The sequence below is a fragment of the Meriones unguiculatus genome, chromosome 6 (genome assembly GCF_030254825.1).
Source record: "Meriones unguiculatus strain TT.TT164.6M chromosome 6, Bangor_MerUng_6.1, whole genome shotgun sequence".
Classification (NCBI taxonomy): Eukaryota; Metazoa; Chordata; class Mammalia; order Rodentia; family Muridae; genus Meriones; species Meriones unguiculatus.
Genome location: NC_083354.1, coordinates 136267226 through 136291316, shown reverse-complemented (window position 1 = coordinate 136291316; position 24091 = coordinate 136267226). Strand labels below are relative to the sequence as shown.

The 24091-nt window shown below is 43.5% G+C and overlaps 1 protein-coding gene across 4 annotated transcripts in view; it reads left to right on the top strand.

The window, feature by feature from the left end:
• Klhl32 (kelch like family member 32) overlaps positions 1–24091 on the top strand; it is a 210721-nt gene that overhangs the window by 96410 nt on the left and 90220 nt on the right. The window lies entirely within an intron of this gene.

Genomic DNA, 24091 nt, shown 5'->3' with positions numbered 1-24091 from the left:
GCTTCTTTAGGTATACAGATTTTAGTATGTTCATCCTATATTATATGTCTAATAACCACTTATAGAAATGGGATGGACATCGGAAGAAGGAGAAAACAGATTTTAGTATGTTCATCCTATATTATATGTCTAATAACCACTTATAGAAATGGGATGGACATTGGAAGAAGGAGAAAACAAGCAACAGGCAGGAGTCGACCACAGAGGGCCTCTGAAAGACTCTACCCAGCAGTGTATTAAAGCAGATGCTGAGACTCATAGCCAAACTTTGGGCAGAGTGCAGGGACTCTTATGAAAGAAGGGGGAGATAAAAAGACCTGAAGGGGACAGGAGCTCCACAAGGACAGCAACAGAACCAAAACATCTGGGCACAGGGGTATTTTCTGAGACTGATACTCTAGCCAAGGACCATTCATGGAGATAACCTAGAATCCCTGCAGAGATGTAGCCCATGGCAGCTCAGTCTCCAAGTGGGTTCCCTAGTAAGGGGAAGAGGGGCTGTCTCTTACATGAACTCAGTGGCTGGCTCTTTGATCACCTCCCCTTATGGGGGGTGGGGAGCAGCCTTATGAGGCCACAGAGAAAGACAATGCAGTCAGTCCTCATGAGACCTGATAGGCTAGGGTCAGAGGGAAGGGGAGGAGGACCTCCTTTATGTGTGGACTTGGGGAGGGTCATGGGAGAAGAAGAGGGAGGGAGGGCAGAATTTGAAGGGGGCAAGGGAGGGGGCTTCAGCTGGGATACAAAATGAATAAAGTGTAATAAATTTAAAAAAAAAATAAAAAGAGAAATCTATGTGAAGAGAGGACACAGGGCAGGATCCTACCTCACGGGACATATGAAAGGCTCTACCCAACAGGGGATCGAAGCAGATGTTTTGAGATTCACAGCCAAACTTTGGGCAGAGCACAGGGAGTCTTATGGAAGAAGGGGAGGATTAGAAGGACAACAGAGCCAAAAAAATCTGAGCCCAGGAAGTCCTGCAGAGACCAAGGACCATGCATGGATAGACTCCTGCTCAGATGTAGCCCATAGGCAGCTCGGTCTCCATGTGGGTTGCCTAGTAAGGGGAGCAGGAGGAGTCTCTGTCATGAACTCGGTTGTCTGCTCGGTTGATCACTCTCCCCTGTGGGGTGCAGCCTTGCCAGGCCACAGACTTGGGGAGGATCCAGGCAGTCCTGATGAGACCTGATAAGCTAGGGTCAGATGGCAGGGGAAAACAGCCCCCTTTCAGTGGACTAGGGGAAGGGAATGGGGGGAAGAGAGAGAAAAGATGGGACTGGGAGGAGATGAGGGAGGGGGCTACATTTGGGATATAAAATGTATAAATTGTGGGAAAAAAGGAAGTCGATGTTATTTGCCTCTGGGAGGTTTTTCCTTTTATTTTTGAAGGATGAAGTGGAATAGTAAGCTCCCTGAGCCTGGGTGAAGTCCCTTCCCGTGGCTTTAGATGCTGTTTGCCAATGGGATTTTTGTGGTTGCCCCATGTCATGTAAAGCAGTGGAGCCTGGATGAGCTGTGTTCAAAAGTAATAAGAACAGGTTAGAGGCATGGTCTAGTGTGAGTATGTAGCTGTAGAAGAGGTTTCTACCGCATGCCCATCTCCCTCACTAAATCTGTGTGTATGGTCTGGTCAGAATGTCCTCACATTGTCCTTTGTGCTTCACGAGTTGTGAAGCCACCCCTTCAGCACATTACTGTTTGAAGTGTCTTCAGATGAAGGAGAATAACCGTGGCTACACTTTGGACATCAGCTTCCAGCCCAGTAGCTGATTTTTAAAATAAAATTTTCTCTAATTTTTCAGTGTTTACCTTTTTAATTGGTTTATTTTTTTCATTTCTAAAATAACGTTTTATTAATTTGGGGGGAATTTAGTACAGTGTATTTTTATTTTGAGAAACTGGACTGCCCCAATCCTCTCCTTCCATCCATGCCCCTGACCATATCATATTCCTTCAAACATTCCTCTGGGAACATTATAATTGTGTCCCCATGGTTGAATGTCTGCCCTGCTTACGATGGGCCAAGGCCAGCCTGCCCTGCTGAAGGGGCTGCTCTCGTGGTCCCTAGAAACTCCAGCTCCAGGGCCTCCATGTTCTTCCTCCTGAAATAGTGTAAGAGAAGAAGGAAGGGAGGGAGGGAAAGAGGGGAGGAGGAAAAAAAAGGAGGGAGAACCCCATGAATTCTATTTATGTGGCCCACTACTCCTGACCTTGGAGTGTAATTGATATATCCAGTGTCACTACATTGAAGAAAACCGGTTCTGCCAGCAGCTATCAAGTTTGAATATCTTCATTGACAGTGGATTTTGTCTGGATTGAGACTATGTAAGTATTGTGTTTGCTTTTACAATATTTGTGGGTTCATACATGATTTTGTGCTTCTGCCCTATTATATCTTTATGCTATTTCTTGAAGTTGTCCACTATCTCTGGGTCTTGAATCTTTCTTTGATAGATAGATAGATAGATAGATAGATAGATAGATAGATAGATAGATAGATAAGTAGATTTGCTTTACATCCTGATAGTAGCCTAGTAGCCCCTTCCTTCCTCTTTTCCTGGTCCCACCTTCCTTCTCTCCTCCCCTCTCCCTGCTTTCCTACTCCTCAAAAAAGCACCCCCTACCAACCTATCCCAGTTCATCAAGTTGCATAAAGATTGAGAGCATCTTCTTCTCTGTGCCCTGTCAAGGCAGCTGCTACAGGAGGCAGTGGTCAAAAAGCAGGCAACAAAGTATATGTCAGAGACAGCCTCTTCTCTCCTTACTAGGGAACCCACATGAAGCCTGAGCTACCCAATGGCTAAGTCTGTGTAGGGGGCCTTGGTCCAGCCCATGCATGGTCCTTGGTTGGTGCTTCAGTCTCCACAAGCCCCTCTGGTCCCGGCTAGTTGGCTCTTCTTGTGAAGATCCTGTCCCCTCCAGTTCCTTCTATCCTTCCCCCCACTTTCCATAAGACTCCCTGTGCTTTGCCCAAAGTTTGGATGTGAGTCTCAACATCTGTTTCAATCTGCTGCTGGGTGGAGCCTCTCAGAGGATAGCTATGCTAGGCTCCCATCTGAGAACATAGCAGAGTATTGTCAATAGTGTCAGGGGTTGGCTCTCCCCCATGAGATGGACTCCAGATGCCTGGGTCAGGCATTGGCTGGACATTCTCTCAATCTCTGTTCCATCCCTATCCCTTCACATCTTGTAGGCAGGCAAAACCTGGGTCACAGTTCTTGTAAGTGGGTCGGTGCTCTCTTATAATCTTTCTGACACCTCATTTCCTGAAACTTGATAGTAAAGTTGTGCTATTTTGGGCTAAGCATATTGAAGTCTCTTATTTTCTACATATTTCCTGATAGTTACATTTTTTTTCTGTGTTAATTACCAGGTAATGCAAGACCAAGAGCTTCTCTGATGAGGGTTGAGCAAAGCCTTGATATATGAGTATAGAAATATGTCACCAGGAGTCATTTTATCACTCTTTTCGCTTAGCAGAATAATAGTAGTAGATTTTCCCTAGGCACATAACCTATCTCGTTCTTGGCCTCATTAACAGTATCAGGTATGAGTTCCATCTCATGAATCAGGCCTTAAATTCACTTCAAAAGCTGTCTTTTATTTCCATGCCATCTGTGCCACTAATTATACTGTGGGTATAACTTGCAGTCAGGAAGTTATTGTAGGTCGAAGGGTCCATAGCTGAGTGAGACTGATAATTGCTTTTCTATTCTAGTAGCATGTATAGCATGTTCTAGCACTATGCACATTAGCCAGAAAAGAACGAGGTTTCCAATTGAGTAGTAGCTTGATTTTTCCATGTTCTATGTTGTAAATATGTGTGTGTGTGTGTGTGTGTGTGTAGTGTCTTCAGTAATATTGTCCCACCATTAAGGTGTGGAGGATTTCTGTTAATAATAGCCTGTAATGTTTGGGGAATCTATGGAACTCCATTGGCCAACTTCTCAAAAAGATACAGCCCATTCCTAGTACTGAGTGTTTTATTTGATAGCATATGAGGTCTAGTATTATACCCATCCATGATATGCTAACTCCCTTTTAACTCCTTATATATCTTTATGTATATATTTTAGGAAGTTTCTATGGTAGTAGGTTTCCATATGCATAAAAACAGACGTGTTGATCCATGGAATAGAATTGAAGACCTGGACATAAGTCCACAATCTACTAACACAAGATTTTTCACAAAGAAGCAAAAAACACACACTGTGGAAAAGACAACATCTTCAACAAGTGGTGGTGCTCAAACTGGATAGTTGCATCTAAGAGAGTGAAAATATATTAGTATTTTTCACACTGCATAAGACTCAACTCTAAATGAATCAAGGACCTCAACATAGGACCTGGTACCCTTAATCCAGCAGAAGAGAAAGTAGGAAATTTGTTTGACTTCACTGGTACAGGAAAGGAATTTCTGAACAGGACCCTGATAATACAAGTACTAAGGTTTAAAGTTAATTAATAAATGTGATTTAATGCAGCTAAATACTCCTATACAGCAAAGGACACCATCATTCAAGCAAAGTGGTAGCCTACAGGATAAGAAAAATCTTTGTACCAATTATAAATCTGATAGAGGGTTAGTATCTAGAATATATAAAGAACTAAAAAAAAAATCCTGAAAAATCAAGGAAACAAACAGCCTAATTAAAAAATAGGGCATGGACCTAAACAGAATTTCCAAAAGATGAGACACAAATGGCTGAGACACAGTTTTTAAGTGTTCACCATTCTTAGCCTTTAGACAAATGCAAAGTAAAACTGCTCTGAGATTTCATCTTACTCTCGCTCAGAATGGCCAAGATGAGTAAAACAAGTAACAGCAGATGCTGCTGTGAATGCAGGAGAAGGGAGACACTCGTTGCTGGAGGGAGTGCAAACTGGTACAGCCACTTTTGAAACCAGCGTGTGGAGGAGCCTCAGAAAGCTTAACCATAGACCTACTGTGATATCTAGATATACCGCTCTTGAGCATGCACCCAAAGATTTCCGTATCTTACTACAAAGATAGATGATTGTGCACTGTGATCATTGCTGTCCTGTTGACACTATCAGAAACTGGAAACCACCTAGATGTCCACCAGCTGATGAACAGATAATGAAAATGTACATCCATACAATGGAACATTATTCCACTGTTAAGAAAAATGAAATCTTCAGGAAATGGATGGAACTAGAAAAAATTCTGAATGAGTGACCCAGACCCCAAAAGATGAGTTGCATAGCTTCTCTTCTATGTGGATGTTACCTCTTACGCATGCCTCACTTAGAATACCCCCCTGTTTGGGCACCTCGTTGGGGACCAGAAGAGGATTCGGGGATATTCCAAGGAGGAGGCAACGGAATGAATACAGTGTTGGGAAGAGATGAAGGGAAACTAGAACAGAAGGATCTGAAGGGGTGAGGTAGTAGAAGGCGAAGGAGAGAGGGCTAGCATAGGGATAGGGATAATTTACTGTAAAAAATTAGAGCAATTAAAATAAAACGTGATTTTTTTTCTCCACCCCTGAATTTGATTTACATTTATATAATAACAACAACGCAGAGAGGGCCAGGTTGTGGAAAGTTTACCATTCATGAGATGGGGATGACCCACAAGTAGCCACAAAAGTGACTGGAGAAAGCAAGGAGGATCACTGTCACTGTCTGTTGTTTGAGGTAGGACGGAGACTGAGGTGAGGGCTCTCTGTGTAGACAGAGGCTTGTGGGGTTTTGAAGGACTTTGGAGATTTCTTTTACTTTTTGCCTCGTTGTGAGGATGCAAGAAAGAAGGGTGTTTAGTGCTCAAAATATTCCAGCAGTTAGACATCAGAAATCCTTTAAGCAGTGGTTATGTTTTAGGAACAGATGGTGAGAAATTGTTAAACTCACCATTAAATGGAAACAAAATGGGACTGAACATGCCCGTGGCATCTGTGGTCCTTCTCAGCCTCAGTTGTGCTTTGAGAGCCCCTTGTGAGCCAAGCTGCTTGAGTCCGACACTGAGCACACCTGGCACTGAGAGGCTCCTGCTCTCTGAGGCCGTATCCAATGGCCAGGATGAGTGCGAGTGCGGCCCACAGTGTCTGTACCCCACCTTCACCGCATGATCTGGGCTTGTTGCCGGGCTTCCCTTTGCAGCTCCGTGTAACTCCTGCCCCGACTGCCAGCTCAGGGAACCAAGGGTAAGTTTTCCTCTCGCTCTTCACGATGGCTTATTGTCAGTAGTAGGAGAGGAAGCAACCATTGTTTATCTTGCTGACATCAACAAGCACAGAAATATTCTGGCACCCAGCAATTCATGATGGTAGATCAACGTACCTGCTTTCTCAGGGAGGCTTTGCACTTCTGGACCCTTACTTTTCTTAAGTGTTTTAGCAGAAAATTCTGTTGTCACGTATCTTAAGTGCAGTGGGTGGAAGTGCAGTGGGTGGATAGTACCTCTCTTTGAAGTGTTTCTCCTTGTTTGTTTGGTTTTTGTTTTTAAATAGTTTATTTAATTTTTACTTTATGTGCATAAGTGTGAAGGTGTCAGATCCCTTGGAACTGGAGTTACAGACAGTTGTGAGCTGTCATATGGGTGCTGGGAATCGAACCCCAGTCCTTTGGAAGAGCAGACAATGCTCTTAACCACTGAGCTATTTCTCCAGGCCCACTTTGAAGTATTTCTAAACATTGATTGTCCATTTAAATTTTTGAGTGGTTGGGTCTTTGCTGGAATTAATCTGAGTGGAGAGGTAACCATTTATTTCATGGCAAGTATTGTTAGCGCCTTCATTGTTATTAGAAATAAATAAAACATGATTTATTATTAAAATGAGGAAACCTGTACTTATTAAAGTACAGAATCCTTCTTTTTTTTTTTTCAGGAAAAAAAGGAATGAGTGCAGTCCAGCCTGTTACTGTGTAGCTCTTTTGAAATGTATACTGAGGAGAAAAGTATAAACAGAAAGGTTTTCCATCTATTTCTGACAGGAACTCAATGGCAGGCTCTTTGACCTCCCCATGCCCCAAGGGAGGAGCAGTCCTGCTAGGCCACAGAGGAGGACTTTGCAGCCAGTCCTGAAGATACCTGATAAAACAGGGTCAGATGAAAGGGGAGGAGGTCCTCCCTAATCAGTGGACTTGGAAAGGGGCAGGAAGGAGATGAGGGAGGGAGGGTGGGATTGGGAGGGAATGAGGGAGCAGAATACAGCAGGGATACAAAGTTAACAAAATGTAACTAATAATAAAAATTTAAATTAAATTAAATTTAAAAAGAAAGGTTTTCCATGAGATAATGTGGCCTTTTTATGTAGATTTTCAATTCTCAGCCTTACCTATCAGATTTTATGAAAAGGTCTTCACTAGCTTGAGATGAAACTCTTACATAATGCAGCTGCCCGACACGAGTTCCTCCGAGCCCTGGTGCAATGGCGTGAGCACGTGTAAGGGAGGAGCATAAGAGAATCATTTCATACTGAAAATCATGTCAGTGCACACATGCTGGGCTGTGGTTGTTCCCGGAGACGGGGGACGGCTCCTTGTCTACAGGTATAGCTTGACCGTAGGACAGGTGACAGGTACGTGGTGTTTTACTGGCTACACACGCACCCCGGAGCATGTCCTTGGTACTGCCCTGTTCTAAAGTAGTGAGCAATTCCAAGGAAAATCCATTAAGGAACATTGTAACACCGTAAAACTGAGTGTGTTGTCACACAGAAACGCAGTAAAAAATGTGTTTACATGTTAGGCAGAGCTAAGTTTTGGACTTTCATCTTTAAAAATAAAAATCTTACTTGCATGTGCATTGCTGCAGGGTGTCTCAGTATACAGCTGTAGGGGAATTCTTGATGACTGCTCTTTAACATTGCCTGACATCTGGCATCCTTTCTGGATGGCTAGAGATGTCCATATGCGTTTCCCAGTTCTCCCCTGGTGAGGGACGTTGACGCCGTTAAGAAACACTGCTCATATTTCAGATTTTATACTGAGAGCAAGTCAGAAAGTCAGAAAGCAATGCTTAGTTCATTTTAAGCAGGTGTTTTTTATGCCTTACTTTTTGATAAACCTTCAATGACATTGATATTTGCGGGAAATTTTTATTTAGATCTCTGGGTCTGGAGGAATTAGAAATTGTCTTTCGTGTTTTCACCATTTGAGTTACTCTGTTGTATTTCTGTTTTAGTGTATGTGAGTGTATGTGTGGCGAATGTATGTGAGGGAGCTCCCTCCCATGCCTGAGCATGTGACAGACTGCATCTTCCTTCAGCATTGTCCATAAAATTTTGTTTTTTTTAAACAGAGTCTCCCAGTGAACTTGGAGCTCACCAATTGGCTAGACTTTCTCTCCAGCAAGCTCCCTCTTCTTTTGAGGGGAGGGGTCTGCCTGTTCCTTACCCAGGCGCTGTGATTATATTCACAGGGCCACATCCTATGCATGGAGGCTTGGAATCTGAATTTAGGCCCTCAGGCTGCTACGGAAAGCACTTTACCCACGAATCTGTCTCTTCAGTCTTGTTTAGTGGCCCACCTGGAATAGTACAGGCATGGAAAGTATGTGTGTGTGTGTGTGTGTGTGTGTGTGTGTGTGTGTGTGTTAGAGTATTTACTAGATTATTTATAACATTTATTTGCCTGTATTCTTTTTTGACCTTATGTTGCTTTCACTTTCCTGTCTTCTCTGACTTATTGATGTTCCTGGAATTGAAATGGTTACATACGATGTAACGTACGCTGTGCCTGCCTGTAACAGTAGCACTGAGGAGCATGAGGCAGGAGGATCCCAATGTGAAGGTCGGCTGTAGCTACACAGTACGTGTGAGGGTGCCGAGCTTCTTAGTGACTTCTGCCTTGAAACATATGTGAGCAAATGAAAACAAACAAGACCCTTATGACTGTAATTTACTTCACAGTCTTCCTGGAACTAGTCAATGTGTTTATCTGCAAATGCTGGACATATAAATTAACGATGCTTTACTGGAATTCCATCTCCTTTCATTTTGATTACTTTTAAGTGGGCTCAGATCTTTGAATCCTTGACCAGAAGGAAGAGCATGGCTCTGAGGGCTGCCTCCTCAGAGAGTTTTACCAAGAAAGGCTACTGTCAGATAATGTTTGAAACTTTTTCCTAAAAAAGGAGTCCTGGAGCCCTCTGCTGGAAACATTTAGTATTTGTAGAGGTTAGTCAGTAGATGTGACTTAAGATGTGACTTAATTTAATTTTTAAGACAACATGATAGCAATATAAGGTTTTGTGATGACTAGTGCAGTACATAGGTACCTAGCTGTGTTTCTCAGTCCTGGAGATTGAACCAGGACTTGGCACATGCTCTTCAAATGCTTTGCCACTGAGCTGTATCTGCAGCCCTCAGATAAAACTTGTGGAAAGATGTATTTTGCAAGTAGATATTCCATTTCAGCAGAATAACATTAAGAGTATTCGAATGAAGGAATTGATTTGATTGTGCCACATTAATTTGTTTTTGGAATTTATTATTTTTTATAGTTTATTCACTGTATATTCCAATTGTATCTCCCTCCCTCCTCCTCCCATCTCCCTTCCCTAGACCACAGAAAGGGGGAGACCTCCTACCATCTGACCATAGCCTATCAAGTCTTATCAGGATTGCCTGGATCCTCATCTTCTGTGGCCTTGCAAGGCTGCCCCGCCAGGGGGAAGTGATCAAAGAATGGATAACAGAGTCCAGGACAGAGACAGCCCCTACTTTCCTAACTAGTGAACAAGCATGGAGACTGAGCTGCCTATTAGCTACATCTGAGCAGGGGGTCTAGGTCCTTTCCAGCATGGTCTTTGGTTGGTGCATCAGTCTCTGCAGGGGCCAGATAGGTTGGTTTTGTTGGTCTCCTTGTAGAGCTTCTGTCCCCTCCTGGTTCTTCTGTTCCCCCACTCTTCTATAAAACTCCCTGTGCTCTGCCCATAGTTTGGCTGTGAATCTCAGCATCTGCTTTGATCCACTACTGGGTGGAGTATTTCAGAGGAACACCATGGTTGGCTCCCATCTGTTCCCTCTCTTCAACTGCTTCCGGTGTCAATTCTATTTGCCCTTCTAAATGAGAATAAAGCATCCTTCCCAGAGTCCTCCTTGTTATTTAGCTTCTTTAGGTGTACAGATTTTGGCATGACTATCCTATATTATATGGCTAATATCCACTTATAAGTGTTATATACCATGAGTATCTTTCCAATTCTGTGTTACTGCATTCAGGATAATCTTTTCTAGTTCTGACCATTTGCCTGCAAATTTCATGATTTTCTTGTTTTTAATAGCTGAGTATTATTCCATCGTGTACATGTACCACAATTTCTTCATCCATTCTTCAATTGAGGGACATCTAGGCTGTTTCCAGATTCTGGATATTGTGCATAAAGGTGCTATGAACATAGTTGAGCAAATGTTGCATGGTGGAGCATCTTTTCCGTATATGCCTCAGAAGTGGTATAGCTAGGTCTTGAGGTAGAGCTAGTCCCAAATTTCTGAGAAAGTGACAGATTGATTTCCACAGTGATTGTACAAGTTTGTGTTTCCACCTTCAGTGGAGACGGGCGTGACTTTGGCCAGCTGAGGACAGCCGTGGCTGAGGACATCTGTGGTGGTGGACTCTGAGGAGCTACATAGAAGCCCACTCACTGTGTGATCGTCATGCTTTGATGCCTGACTTCACAGAGAAAAACTTTCCGGAGAACTTGTCAGGGCAATCCAACTGAGTCTTGTGGGTTTCACTGACTTGTCCCGATCTTCTGAATCATGCTGATTCATTTTGCTGCTTGGCATTGGCCGGTATCCTGATGACTGATTTTTGGCCATCCCCTAAGGACCCATCGACCCTAATCAGCAGGAAGTCGATAATAGAGGTCTACAGCCCTTTTTCCTGCTAATCTCCTGTGGAAGGTCAGGGGTTGTAAGGGAGGTAAAGATGCTTAAGAACCCTAACTGAAGTAGGTTTGGTGAAAAAGTGCTAATAATAAAAACCGCATAGTACTGGCATAGAAACAGACTGGTAGACCACATTAATTTGTAAATTTTTTTGTTTCCTTTGTATGACATGAGACTTCATAGGCTGGGTTCAAATGGTAGGAGAGGAGGTCTCCCCCTTTCTGAGAAATAGGGGAGGGGAATAGGAAGAGCAAAGGAGGGTGGGACCTGAAGGAAATGAGGGAGGGAGCTACAATTGAGAAGTAAAGTGAATAAATTATAAAAATAAATAAATTTAAGTTAAAGAAAGAGCCATCTCTTACTATCTTGTTCTCAAAATGAAATGTATTAATTCAGCAAATAGTTAATGACCTACTGTGTGTTAAGGACTTCTTTGGTGTTAGAGGTTCACTGAAGGGAAAATTACATTGAATGCTTTTTTGAGCAATAGCAAACTGTGGTTGGCATCTACAGATTGGTGTGTTGATGCATTTTTAAAAGAAGTAAGATAATAACATTTTGAATTGTATGTCATATGGAATATAATGAAAATAAAAAAACATGTGAGTTCCATACACACACACACACACACACACACACACACACAAAAAAAAAAAAAAACCTGTACAAATTCAGATAAAATAGAGACTAATTGAGTTGTAGTGATTTTCAGGTCCCAGTCTAAAATTCAAGATACTAACCCTCACTGTTTGAAGGGGAGAAAAGGTAGTCATTTTCTCCATGGTGACTGAACAGGAACAGCTTCCGATGGATGACAGGTCACTGTCATTCATCCCTGTACTGCTTACTGCGCTCAGAACCTTGTCACAGCATGAACCAGCCCCTGATGTGAGAGAGGACCAGCCATGAGTGCCACTCGAGGCACCACCTGAGCAGTCCTGCTTGAGCCCCATGGTGAAACTCCCCTTTGCTGGCTGGTGCTGAAGGTCTAGATCTCAGGCAGATCCACACAGGCAATGCTAAGCTGTCCTGCCCTGCTTTGCTCCATTTAGTGACAACTTTCTCACTCCTCCTGTCTTTTCAGCTACCTTCCCTAAAACGCACAGAGCGCACGGGGGGGGGGAGGGGAGGGACTCGTGTGCTGTGGGGATTTTAGGCAGGGAAGGCTGCACCTGCCAGTCATCATTGTCTTCAAACATGGCTCTGTCTGTGTTTCTTTCACTGTGGAAGGTGCACATGCCTGAATGTTTAGGAGCTCATCTTCCACCTAGGCTCTCTTGTCTTTATCCTCAGTCCCCCTTCCTTCCTTCTCTCTATTGCATTATTCCCACAGCGCACAAACACACTTTTTTACTCAAACTTAAAAAAGAAAACAAACAAAAAAAAAAGCTTTCTCACTTTCTCACTTGCAAAAGGTATCACAGGAACCCGTTTCCTCAGTTTTACTCCTTTATTACACATTTTTCCATTGCTTGAGTCCAGAGGCATCTATCCTTAGCATTCTAGGGGGGAAAAAACTGTTGATTTTTTTGAAGCAATGTTTATTTGCATAGTAGATCAGAATGGCCTTGAACTCAGAGATCCTCCTGTCTGTGCCTCCAGAGTGCTGGGATTAAAGGCATGCATCTGCTTTAAAAACTTGTTTTTCATAGACATAGATAATGGCAAATCTAAAGTAAAGTCTTTCACTTACAGCCTCTCAGCTCCAGGCACTTTTTTCTCTCTGAGCTCTCAGAACACCTTCTGTGGCTCATCTTCTCAGCACCTCAGAACCCCACCTCCTGCTTTCTCCTTCTTGCCCTTGTTGGAATCCCTTACGCTTGTGTAGGCAAAGTAGCTTTCCTGCTAATGTCAGTCCTTGGTAACTCAATACAATATTGTGCTACTGACTTCTGGCCTCCAGCCATCCTCTAGAGAAGGAACTGGTGAACACTTTCCTTAACAGGGCAGATGATAAACAATTGAGGCGTCTCAGGCCATGTCGTTGCTACTTTAAGCCTCCTATTGTAACTCAAAAACTGCCAGAGATAGATTGAATCCGTAGAACTCAGTTTACACTGAGATTTTAACTTCATATAATTTTCATGTCACAGAGTACTACCCCATTTGGGGTGTTTTGATTATCTTAAAATACTAGAATTCTTCTCAGAAACTAGTACCTCCAACAGTGAAATATATGGGTATCAACTTAACAAAATATGTCAAATCTGCATGACGAAAACTACAAAACTGCCCTGAAAGAAGTCAAGGTCTGCGTTCAGAGAAAGGAAGACTAGGTATCCTCAAGAAAGCAGTTAGTTACAACTTGATTACACGTCAGTGCAGTCCAAACCAAATGTCAGAAGATCATTTATGGGCATCAAACAAACTGTCATTCTCAGATGAAGTAGCAAAAGCCCAAGAGTAGCCAAAACAGCATTGAAGGAGAACGAGTCTGGACAGCTGACAGTTTCCAAGGTCACTGTGGAATGGGGGAAAAGTTCATCAGATCAGTGGGACCGCATGGAGAACCCAGAACCATCAACTGATTAATCTTCAGTGAGAGAAGTGAAATGAAATAGAGGAAACAGAATTTCTTTCACTGATGGTGCCAGTTCTCAATTGGACATCCACCTGAAAAAAAAAAAAAAAAAAAAAAAAAAAAAGTCAGGTCCTTGCACAGATCTTATACCCTTCACAAGCGTAAAACACAAACATGAAAAACTCACAGCACCTATTTATAATATAGGAGAAATATTTCTATAGGTAATTGTATGTATGGCAAAGACATTTCGGGATTGTGTGTGTGTGTGCACACACACACGCATACACTAACACATGTGTGTTCGCACGTATTATGAACCTGTATGCAAGTATAAGAGCCAGTTGAGGATGTCGAGAGCCCTCATCTATTACTCTCCGCCTTTCTCTTGAGGCGGAATCTCTCCCTGAATTTAGGGTATGTGTTTTATCAACAGGCTGGAGACCAGCAAGCCACAGTGCTCCTGCGATCTCTGCCCGTCATGGCCGAGAAGTCCTGGTTGGCACACTGGTGCTGGAATCTGGCCTCTGATACTAATGTGTATGCAGGGCGCACGCCCAACCACTGAGCCATCTATCCAGCCCAGACAATATATTTTTCTTTTTTTTTTTTTTTTTAGATACTAGTAAAGTTCTTTTTTTATTTTTTAAATATTAGTTAGAGTTTATTAACTTTGTATCCCAGCTGTACCCCCTCCCTCATTCCCTCCCAATCCCACCCTCCCTCTCACTCCTCCTTGCATCTTTCCAAGTCCACTGATGGGGGAGGTCCTCCTCCTCTTTCATCTGACCCTGGTTTATCAGGTATCTTCAGGATTGGCTGCAAAGTCCTCCCCTGTGGCCTAGCAGGGCTGCTCCTCCCTCAGGGGCTGGCGGGGGGGGGGGGTAAAAGAGCCTGCCATTGAGTTCATCAGATAATATATTTTTAAAGACACAAAAATGTGGTTGTTGATCGCCTGTGTTTCACTATAATTAAACACTTGTGTTCTACAAAAAGACAGTATCAAGAGAATAAAAGGACCAAGCCACAACTTGGAGAAAATACTTATTTAAGTATAAAAGAATGTCATTAAAAATATATGAAGAACTCAGAAGTTCAGTAATAAAAGATGAGTACTGTGATTGTTTTTAAGTGGCCACAGGTGTACAAGATGAGTCACCAGTGAAGATAGGTGGAAATAAGCACATGGAAAATGTTCACATATTTCATCAGGCAAATGCAAGCTCAAACAAGGACTGATGATCGTCCACCTGTTAACACTGTCCCGACACCCAGAACCTGACAACACTAGAAGCTGGTGAGGACAGAGAGTGGGAGAAATTCGTGTACGGCTGGTGGGAAGTCAAAAAGGCATCATCCCCAAAGAAGCCATGTTGGCAGTTTCCTTATCACTCTTATCATGTACATGCTCCTCGGTGTCTACCCTGTAAATGGAAAGTTTATGTCTGAACAAAAACCTGAACACAAGTGTCTAGAAGCTTTATTCATAATTAACAAAACATGGAGGCAACATAAATGCATTTCTGTAGTAAATGGATGGATACCTTAACTGTGAATGGGATAAAATTATTCAGTGCTGGAAGAAATGAGCTACAAGACTATGAAGAGACCTGCAGGGAATGCAGGCACATGTTGCCAGATGAAGGCTGCGTCCTGTGGGGTTCTAACATGACATTCTAAAAACTAAAACTATGAGGAGAGTAAAAAAAGCAGTGGCTTCCGGGAGTTGGGCTCGAGGAGATGGCAGAGAATCAACCAAGTACCGAGGATAGTTAGGAGAGTGAAACTTCCCTGGGTGGCCTTACAATGTCCAATGCATGCCGTCGTGGAATTATACACCCATAGTGAACACGAGGGAAGCCGGGGGCTTTGGGAGAGAGAATGAGAATGAGATGTCGGTGTAGGCTTGTCAGTTAGAGCAAGTGTGCCATTTTGTGGGAGAGGTTGGCGTGGGAACGTTGTAAGTGTGTGGGGACGGGATGTGCATGGGAACTCCATTCTGCTGACTTTTGCTACAGGCAAAACTGCTTTAAAACAACCTGTTAATGAAACATCCATGCTTAGCCCACATGCTGTACAAGTGCGTGTGATTAGAAAGATGTGTTGTTCTTTGCCATTGCAATGACTGGTTTTGTCTCCTGATTGTTTATATGGATGATACAACACAGACCTCAAACCTGAACTCTAGACCTTAACCCAAGCCAGCGTGCTCTGGCTTTTCCTCTTGTAAGTAGAGGCACTAGTGGGCTGACACCCAAAATCTAGGCACCATGGTAACAAGGGTACTTGTTTGGGTAGCTATGATCATCTCCACAGATCCAGAGAGACGCCTAGAGCTGGCATTAGAAAAGACTTGCTGCTGAATAGGTGGGTTGCCTTATCCTCACGTTCCTCGTTTTCGCATGGTAGTTATATTAACCTGCAAAGGTGACGAGTGTGAAATGATACAGGAAGGACAGATGGCATAAATGAGATAGCCACAGGATATGTGTAGGATAGTGACAGTACGACAACATCAGAGGTGAAATTAAAAATAGAAACATTTTCACTCTACAAATCATGCCAGTAATTTTTCTATGAATTTTATCTGGGCATGCCATTTTTTTCCTCCAAAAACCCTATCAAAATAAGTAGCAGTCTTATATTTCTTTATGAGATGATGCTAGGTAGAAAAATGCCAATGGCTTACCTAAGTTTCTTGGCAGACTCTAAAGCTGTATTTTTATCTTTGTCCTTTACAAAGCTCATGCAAGGAATTCCCCCAAATGAGCACAGAATTGTGTATTGATGATCCCTTTTCACACTGGGGCTTATTTCTCCTACAGTTTTAATGAAATTAGACATCTTTAATCCCAAGCTCGCTCAGCGCCATTCTGTGGGCATGCTGTCTTTGCTTTAGTCACAGCAGGATTGATCATTGCGTTCAGCTCCATCCTCTCTCTCCATTCAATAGCCAGCAGTGACACTCTTTTAAGTTACCCCTACACTTGAGAATTGGTGCCGAGAGGGCTGGAGAGATAATGGAGCAGTCAAGAGCACTCACGGGCTGCCAGAGGACCCAGGTTTGTATTTCAGCACCCACGCGCAAGTCAACAACCATCTGGAACTCCAGTTCCAGAGACTTTGACGCCCTCTTCTGGTCTCTGCAGGCATTGCATGCCCACAGTGAACAGACACACGCAGGCAAAACACCATACAGAGTAATCCTTAGAGACAGAGAAAGAAGAAAGAGAGAGAAGGAAGGAAGGAAGGAAGGAAGGAAGGAAGGAAGGAAGGAAGGAAGGAAGGAAGGAAGGAAGGAAGGAAGGAAGGAAGGAAGGAAGGAAGGAAGGAAGGAAGGAAGGAAGGAAGGAAGGAAGGAATGGAGGGAGGGAGGCAGGGAGGGAGGGAGGGAGGGAGGGAGGGAGGGAGGGAGGGAACAGAAAAAGAAAAAGAGAAGAAAGGAAAGAAAGAAAGAGAGAGAGAGAGAAAAGAAAGAAAGAAAGAAAGAAAGAAAGAAAGAAAGAAAGAAAGAAAGAAAGAAAGGTAGGTTGGCATCAGCTCTATTCATTCTTTAAGAGACCTGTCTTCATGCGTCAGTAGTTGAAAGTCAGTGCTTTCTCTTTGGTTTTGGCCCCCGTGTTATGGAGCTGCCTCTGTTATGGAGAATCCCAGTTCCATGATCAAGCTGTGAGGGATGGAATCTAACGTCTTCATCACACTTGAAAGAACACTGGTTATTAAGTAGATCTTAATAATTAATTTAGCTTTTCTTTTAACCTATAATGACCTTCATGTTTCATTATACTTTAATTTGCTACAACTGCTTCTTTCCCTTACAGTTAGAAACTATCAAAAATGTATTCTGCTTTTTCAAGTAATTAGCCACATTTGTAAAGGTGCTGTAAGTATGTATAATTTATCTTTACATTCTGTTAAATAATGCATCTTATTAATTTAAACATAATGAAGAAAACCATGTTGGAAATGACTAGCTGACAATACTATTAATCTCAAGGCCTTGATATGCAAGAATAATTCTAATGAAGAAGGAGCCACAAGAAAACGGAGTTTTCTCTGTGCTGTAAAATGACCAAGTCTTCTCATATCCATCTGCAGGGTTTTTCAGTTAAATCAGGCATTCCTAGCCAAATGCTCCTCCAGAATCAGGCATCCACTGGGTCGCCACACCAGCACAATCCCACTGAGCTATTGACTCAAGGACTGAGTGCCAGTATTTACCTGTTCACTCTTCCATTTGCCCAAACATAGTGTGATGTATGTAATTTTTTTTCCTCCTAAAAAATATCTTGTGAGGTAGATCGTAGATCTACACATAAGGACACTGAGGAATGCTTGGGAAGAAAATCCTTAGGCTTTTTTTTACCATCACTTCAATTGTATTTTCTTCTTAAAAATAGTGTGTCTGATAGAGGAAGCAAAAAACAGAAAATCATTTTGCTTTACACAAGGGCGCCACCTTGTGGATAAAAAAATTCTTAGTAAAATGATACCAAAACCAAAAGTAAATTTTGTTCTCTGTCCCATCTCTATGACTTCTCTTATATAGAAATGCTTCATACAAAACTGCTGGGAGCAATTGCATGCTGGGTTGCAGAAGCATGCAAGTGAGCTTCCTGGAGGACGTTCACTCGTTTTCGCATGGCTGACGAGTGGGTGTATCCCTGGTGAAGGCAAGGCCCCAAGGATTTTGCCTCAAGACTGTTCATTGTTGCTCTACTGCCTTTCCATGCTTGTCTCATATATCTGGCATGGCAGAGACCCTTTCTGCCTATTGCTTCACTCTGTTGGGCAGATTTCCTGCAGATTATTTTGAAGATGTATCATAGTGCCGTTTAAACGAATTGATGATTTCACAACCCCTGATGGTGATTTTAAAGAATTTCTGATTTGATTAAAGTAATTTAAAAACCTTCCTGCAGTGTAACAGAAACTGGCAGGAGCTCTGTGGACCTCCATATGTCAAGCCATTGATTTATACCAAGAGGGAAAACAAGATTGAAACAAATTAATAATCAAGGAAATGCCTTCATTCTAGGTTTAGTTCAAGGATAAGGCACAGGTGTACATCACAGTAAGAAAGACCATATGAATATAGAAACAAAGAATATACAAGACTAGACAGACACCTAATTCTTAGAAAACCCTTGACATAAAAAAAAACTTGCTTTGAACACATAATGTACATTTGAAATAAGAAGATAAAAATCTACTTTAAACTCATAATGAGCATATAGGTAAAACCACCGCTTTAAGCTTACAATAAACAAAGTATCTATGTTAGATATTAGGCTAGTCCTGTTGTAACTCCCCATTTAGGTACCAACTGAATCTGTTTTTGAATGATATAATTTTTTTCCATCCATAGAGAACCTTTGTATTAGAGAGTATAAAAACCTAAGGCAGTTACATTTGTTAAGGACACCCACTTCTTCCAAAAATGTGTCTGTCTGTCTAAGTGTCTGTATATATTGCATATATGTATATATGTATTTTATTATCTGTATGTCTACATATGTGTGGATGAATGGTGTGTTTGGGAGCTCCCTTTGTTGTCTGTTGCTTGTATGTGTCCGTGTGTGAGGTGTGTAAATATCTGCCTGCTTTGTCTGCCAAAGATGTATGTTTTGCATGTTTCTACATTATTAAGTTTAGTAAGTGATATGGAGTCTGGAGTCTTTTATCGGCCTTCTTAGTTAGGACTCTACCAGCCAGCCTCTGTTCACTGCTGAGCCACTAAGTTAAAGGGATCTAAGGTTTTCCTTTTTACAACCCCTTGTATTTAGAGCAAGAAACTGTCAGGGCTCTGGCCGCTTGTACTCTTGAGTTAAAGGACCCAGCTGGCTTGACTGGTGAGACCTTCTGCTGTCTTCTCCTTTAGAGGCTCTCGTGACTAGCAGCCCCTGAGAGTTAAACTGTTTATAAAGTGTAAATACAGAATTAGGCTGTACATACAGAATTAACCTGTATCTAGAGAGAGCCCCAAATAGCAAGGCTACCAGCCTAGAAGTTTAAGAGTTAAAGTGTGTATAGAGAGTAGCAAGGCTGCCAGCCTGGGAGAGTAAGAGTTAAAGCATAGAGGGAAACACCAGCCCTTAGCTGGTCATCGCCCACACTGCGACCAGCCTTGGTTCACCCTGTCTGCTGGAGCTGGACTCCAGGAGCTGGACTCCAGCACAAAAGGCATCATATGTCTAGAGCATCTGACTAGTAAATTTATTCATGCTCCTTTTGTTCAGTTTACCTGACGGCTTTTAAGTTCAGGTTGTATTAATTTGGTATTTTTCTAGACTATGTGAAACAGGAGATGTCCTCACTTTTTTTGGTAAATGAAATTAGACCACATCTAACTTAAATTGCATTAGTCCTTGTGCTAAAACGATGATTGTTATCATAGATGTACTTGCAAACTACAGTTGCCTGGGCTTAATGTTAATCACACCCTAGCCTCCTCTATCCACAAATATCCACAAAATCAGAAGAAAGTACACTGTTAGCCTTCTAAACAAGTGATAAGGCTGTACCTTGAGGAACTGACGATACTTTTTTTTTTTTTTTTAAGATACCAACTCAGACAGAAAAAAGGTCACACTGAAAATTTTCATGGGTGTTCAGAGACCTTTGTTACCAGAAACTAGTCCAGGAGGCAAGGTTAAAAATGGTCTGGGGGAGGTTGAGGTGAATGACTAGTGGCGTAAGGGAATGAGCCAATGGACTGACGTGAACAACATGGAATCTGTGTGCTGGCCCTTGCTCCTACCTGTCAGGACCAGCTGGCTTCCCCAGCACCTCCTAAGTGTGGCGTGCCATGTGCTATGCAGAACTGCAACAAGCTCCATCTTCTTTCTCTCCTGACAGAAGATGCGGTAAGGCTGGGGGCATGAACCCTCTCTCAGTTTGGGGGCCGTTCTTCAGAGATGGTGCCTGTCAGCCCTGTACAACTAGCCACTCCAGTCACTGACCACAGGAGAGGAAGCTCCGGAATTCCTCCTGCCAGGAAGGCAGTGCACCACCTCACGGCTGAATTCTCGTGCCCAAGTGCTTCAGGAATCTACCAGCTTCTAAGAACTTGTAGAGTTAACCTCTAGCATTGCGTCCCAATACTTGCACAGCGCCACAGCTGGTAGATGCTTGGTCCTGGAAGCCTGACTAGAGGGAAGAGGGAGTGAAGGAAGAGCAGACCCACGGACACACCTGCGGAAGAGCTTGGATGGGATAGGGTGTGTCTGCTCTGGTGGAGAACACCTGCAAAGCGGAAGCCGTGAACTTCGGCATTTTTATCATGCACCGCACAGAAGGAAGGCTCCGGAGGGAGAAGCTGCAGTCGCCTGTTCTTGCACACTCGCAACAGTCCCACTCAGACTGGAGGAAGGCCTTGCCATCCTCTGAGTCTCAGCTTGGGGTTGGGGGAAGGTTTGGTCGCTCATGGAGGGCTGAGGCTCTGGGGTCCTTGACATGGCTGTGCCCAAGTTAACAACACATACTCAGGACTTCAACTGTTTACACAATTTAATCAGGGCTTCGTCAGATCTCCACAACCCGGGATTACCCTGCTCACAGGCATTGGGTAAGTCTTATCTAGTTAGCCGAGATGAGCGAGACCTTGCTTACCACAGCTTCAGGGAAGATCCTTGAGCCTGACTGGAGTTGTAGGATGGTTACTTACCTCAGGTAGCATTGTCCGTTCCTCACAGCCAGCTGTGGCTCCCTGTGTTCTACTTGGAGGTCAGGGATGGATGGATGACGGAAAGAGAAGTATAATTGTCCTATGAGCACGGCGTCCAGCTCCACCTATGCACATCCTCCTCCAAAAGTCTGGAGGGGCCTCAGCTCTGCCCCAAACAGCTGAGCATCCTCAGCTCACGTGAGCTTCTGCAAGATTGTTGTCCCCCACTGACACAGGACTCCAGGGCAGTTGCTCTTATATTTCTTGCCTTTTCTATATCACTTTGCCTTGCTCACCTCGGTCTGGCTTCATCTGAGCCAAACGCCTCTAGACTTCCAAGTGCTGTGGATATGTAAGTCACATAGATTAAGTCCACTCCAACAGAGTGCTCTCCGCTGTCTGGGAATTTCCTCCCTTCCTGTACAGTGACCTCAAGCCCATCCAGTCTGTCAGAATGCCAGGCTAAAGGCTGATGGCTGTAATTTCTGAGGGATCTCAAGTTGGTTTGGATCAGTGCTTTATCACAGCGAAAGGCAAACAAACTAGAAAGTTGTGTGATATGAAGTGAGTGTTTGAGGGCCCTTACTTTAAAGCGTTTTATTGGCCAGTTCTTCAAATTCACTGTACCATAAAGCACAAGGAGATGAGCTTTAGCTATTCCTGCCCAAGCACAAAGTCTCTGGGAAAATGCAGCAGGGAAGCCGGTCACTGAGTGAAGCAGGGCTGACGAAGATGCCTGCCAGTGACGCCCACACATGCTGCTTGTTTGTAGTGAACGAAACTAGCTTTCCTGACAGATCTCTCTCTGCAGCCCTTCTAAAGAACATAGGGACTTTTCTATGCTAAAGTTTCTTTTAGAAGTTCCTGTGTTATAAAATGGGGGGGGGGACCCCACAGAACAAAAAAAAAAAAAAAAAAAAAAAAAAACAAGGCAAAAACGATCCCAGTATGGGTTTCTGGTGTGAGGGTTTCTCACGGTGAGCCCGCTGGACATGTTACACATGCTATGGAATATTCATCTGGTCGCTCTGTGACATCTGGCTTTGTGTTTGGCATTACCATACTTTGGAGGGTATCACGAATGCCAGTTGTGTGAAATGAATGCAACCGACAGGGTTGAAAGGCTAAAACAAACCTTTCTAATCCATCTAGTTCCCTGTTCTCTGCCTTGGGCCATGCCTCTTTGGCAAGTCTGTTCGCCGTTCTTGCTCTCCTGACAGGGGATGTACTTGCTTCCTCGGTGTCAGGAAAAGCCTCTTCCTTGCGGATTTGCAGAAGTTTAAATTTCTCTTCTGAGTAGGAGGAAAAAGAGCTATAAAATTAAAAAGAAAAAAAGACAATTCTAGAATAAGATAAGTGTTCTCAGTTCTGACTCCTGTGCTGAACTTTTTTCACATATTTACTTCAATGATCCAGAAATACATAAGTTACATCTTTTTCTCTTTTCCTTTGTCAGATGAATTAATAAAATAAAATTTGAAAAAAGAGCACGTGTGTAGAAATCAATTCACCAAATTTGTAACTAAATGAGTGATGGCCGTGCCCAGACATTGCTCTCAGGTGCTGTGAATGCACAACAGGACACATATCTTCCTCCGTGGAACTTGTATCCCCTTGTGTGGAAAAACAGAAAGCAAGCAAATAAAATGTGAACTATGACAAGGGAGGATGAGTGCTATGGGAAGGAAAGCAAAAGCAGGGATGTGCTGCGGTGATGTACTGTTTCCCGTTGGATGCTCAGGGAAGGCCTCTTGGGCAGTGCTGTTCTGTACACTCTGAAGAAGGAGCGAGAGCTGTACTTCCACTCTAAATAAGTGAGTCTGTTAAGTGTGTAGCAAGAAAAGTGAAAGATAAGTAGCAAGTGATAGTGGGCGGGGCCTGAGCAAGTTCTATGTGCGTATAAAATTATTTGAGAATAATATTATTCTTTAAAAAATAAGACTCTCCATGGGGTGTTAGCCTAAATAACTGCCATATTATTGGCTGAGGTGGCAGGATTATACAAGGAATGGGTCGGAGAGGGGTGGAATTTAGTCTGTGGCATGCTCAGTTTTAGCAAGACAGCTGAGAGACCATGTTGAGCTGGCAGTTGGGTGCCAGGGTCTACCCAGCATGAGGGATGGACCCGACTGTGGCAACAAGAGAATGAAGCAAAGGCGGCCACCCCGACACAGGTGTCCTGGGAAAGCTGGGAGTGGGTGGGCTGTGCTCACCTGGATGGAAGGTGCCAACTTCGGCAGTAGCCTGGAATTTCAGTTTGGGGAGAAGCCTGAAAGACAGGCTGGAAGGAGCGAAGCTGATGTCCTGAGGAAGAATGATTTGGTTGACGATATGAATGGTGGAGGCAGGTTTCTTTCATGCGTGTACAGGAGGCAGGGCTGACTTGTCTTAAAGGGGCCGGGCTCGGGCTGCATCGTCCCAGAGGAGGAAACTGCGTTTGGCAGGTCAGTCGTTCCTAAACACTCGTGGCTGGACCGGAGGCAGGCTTTGCCCAGTCTCCAAGCCTTACCTGGGGAAGGCTTCGCCTCTGACATGGGTCTGAGACATTGGTGTCTCTGACATGGCCCTGCCCGTGTCGACAATACACATGCGCTCAGGACTTAATCCATTCCCCACAGTTGTATGTGGGGGTCTGGGGTGTGGGACAGAAACAGATTCGAGTGTTGTCAGCGTATAAACGATGTTCAAGCCACAGGATTACAGCGTGAGCAGGGAGAGGAGAGAAAGGTCCTAGGGCCGGGCTGTAGTCGTTTCCAAAGCACAGAGACTGGGAATGAGGATAGTTAGGGAAGTAAAAGAAAGATCAAGTCTATTGACCCAGCGGCAAGAGATGCGCGCTCTCCTTAGAGTGTACGCACCTGTGCTTACTGCCCCATGTGGCCGTGGCGTGAATTGCAAGTAGTGAGGAGACAAAGATGTCCAGTGGACAGACTGAACAACGGGGCTGCGGATGGACAGCTGTGACAGCGCTAATGGCCTCTGTAGGACTGTATTTCTCCATCATGGTGTGTTCTCTCTCTGGCCTTTGTCAGTGGGCTGGAG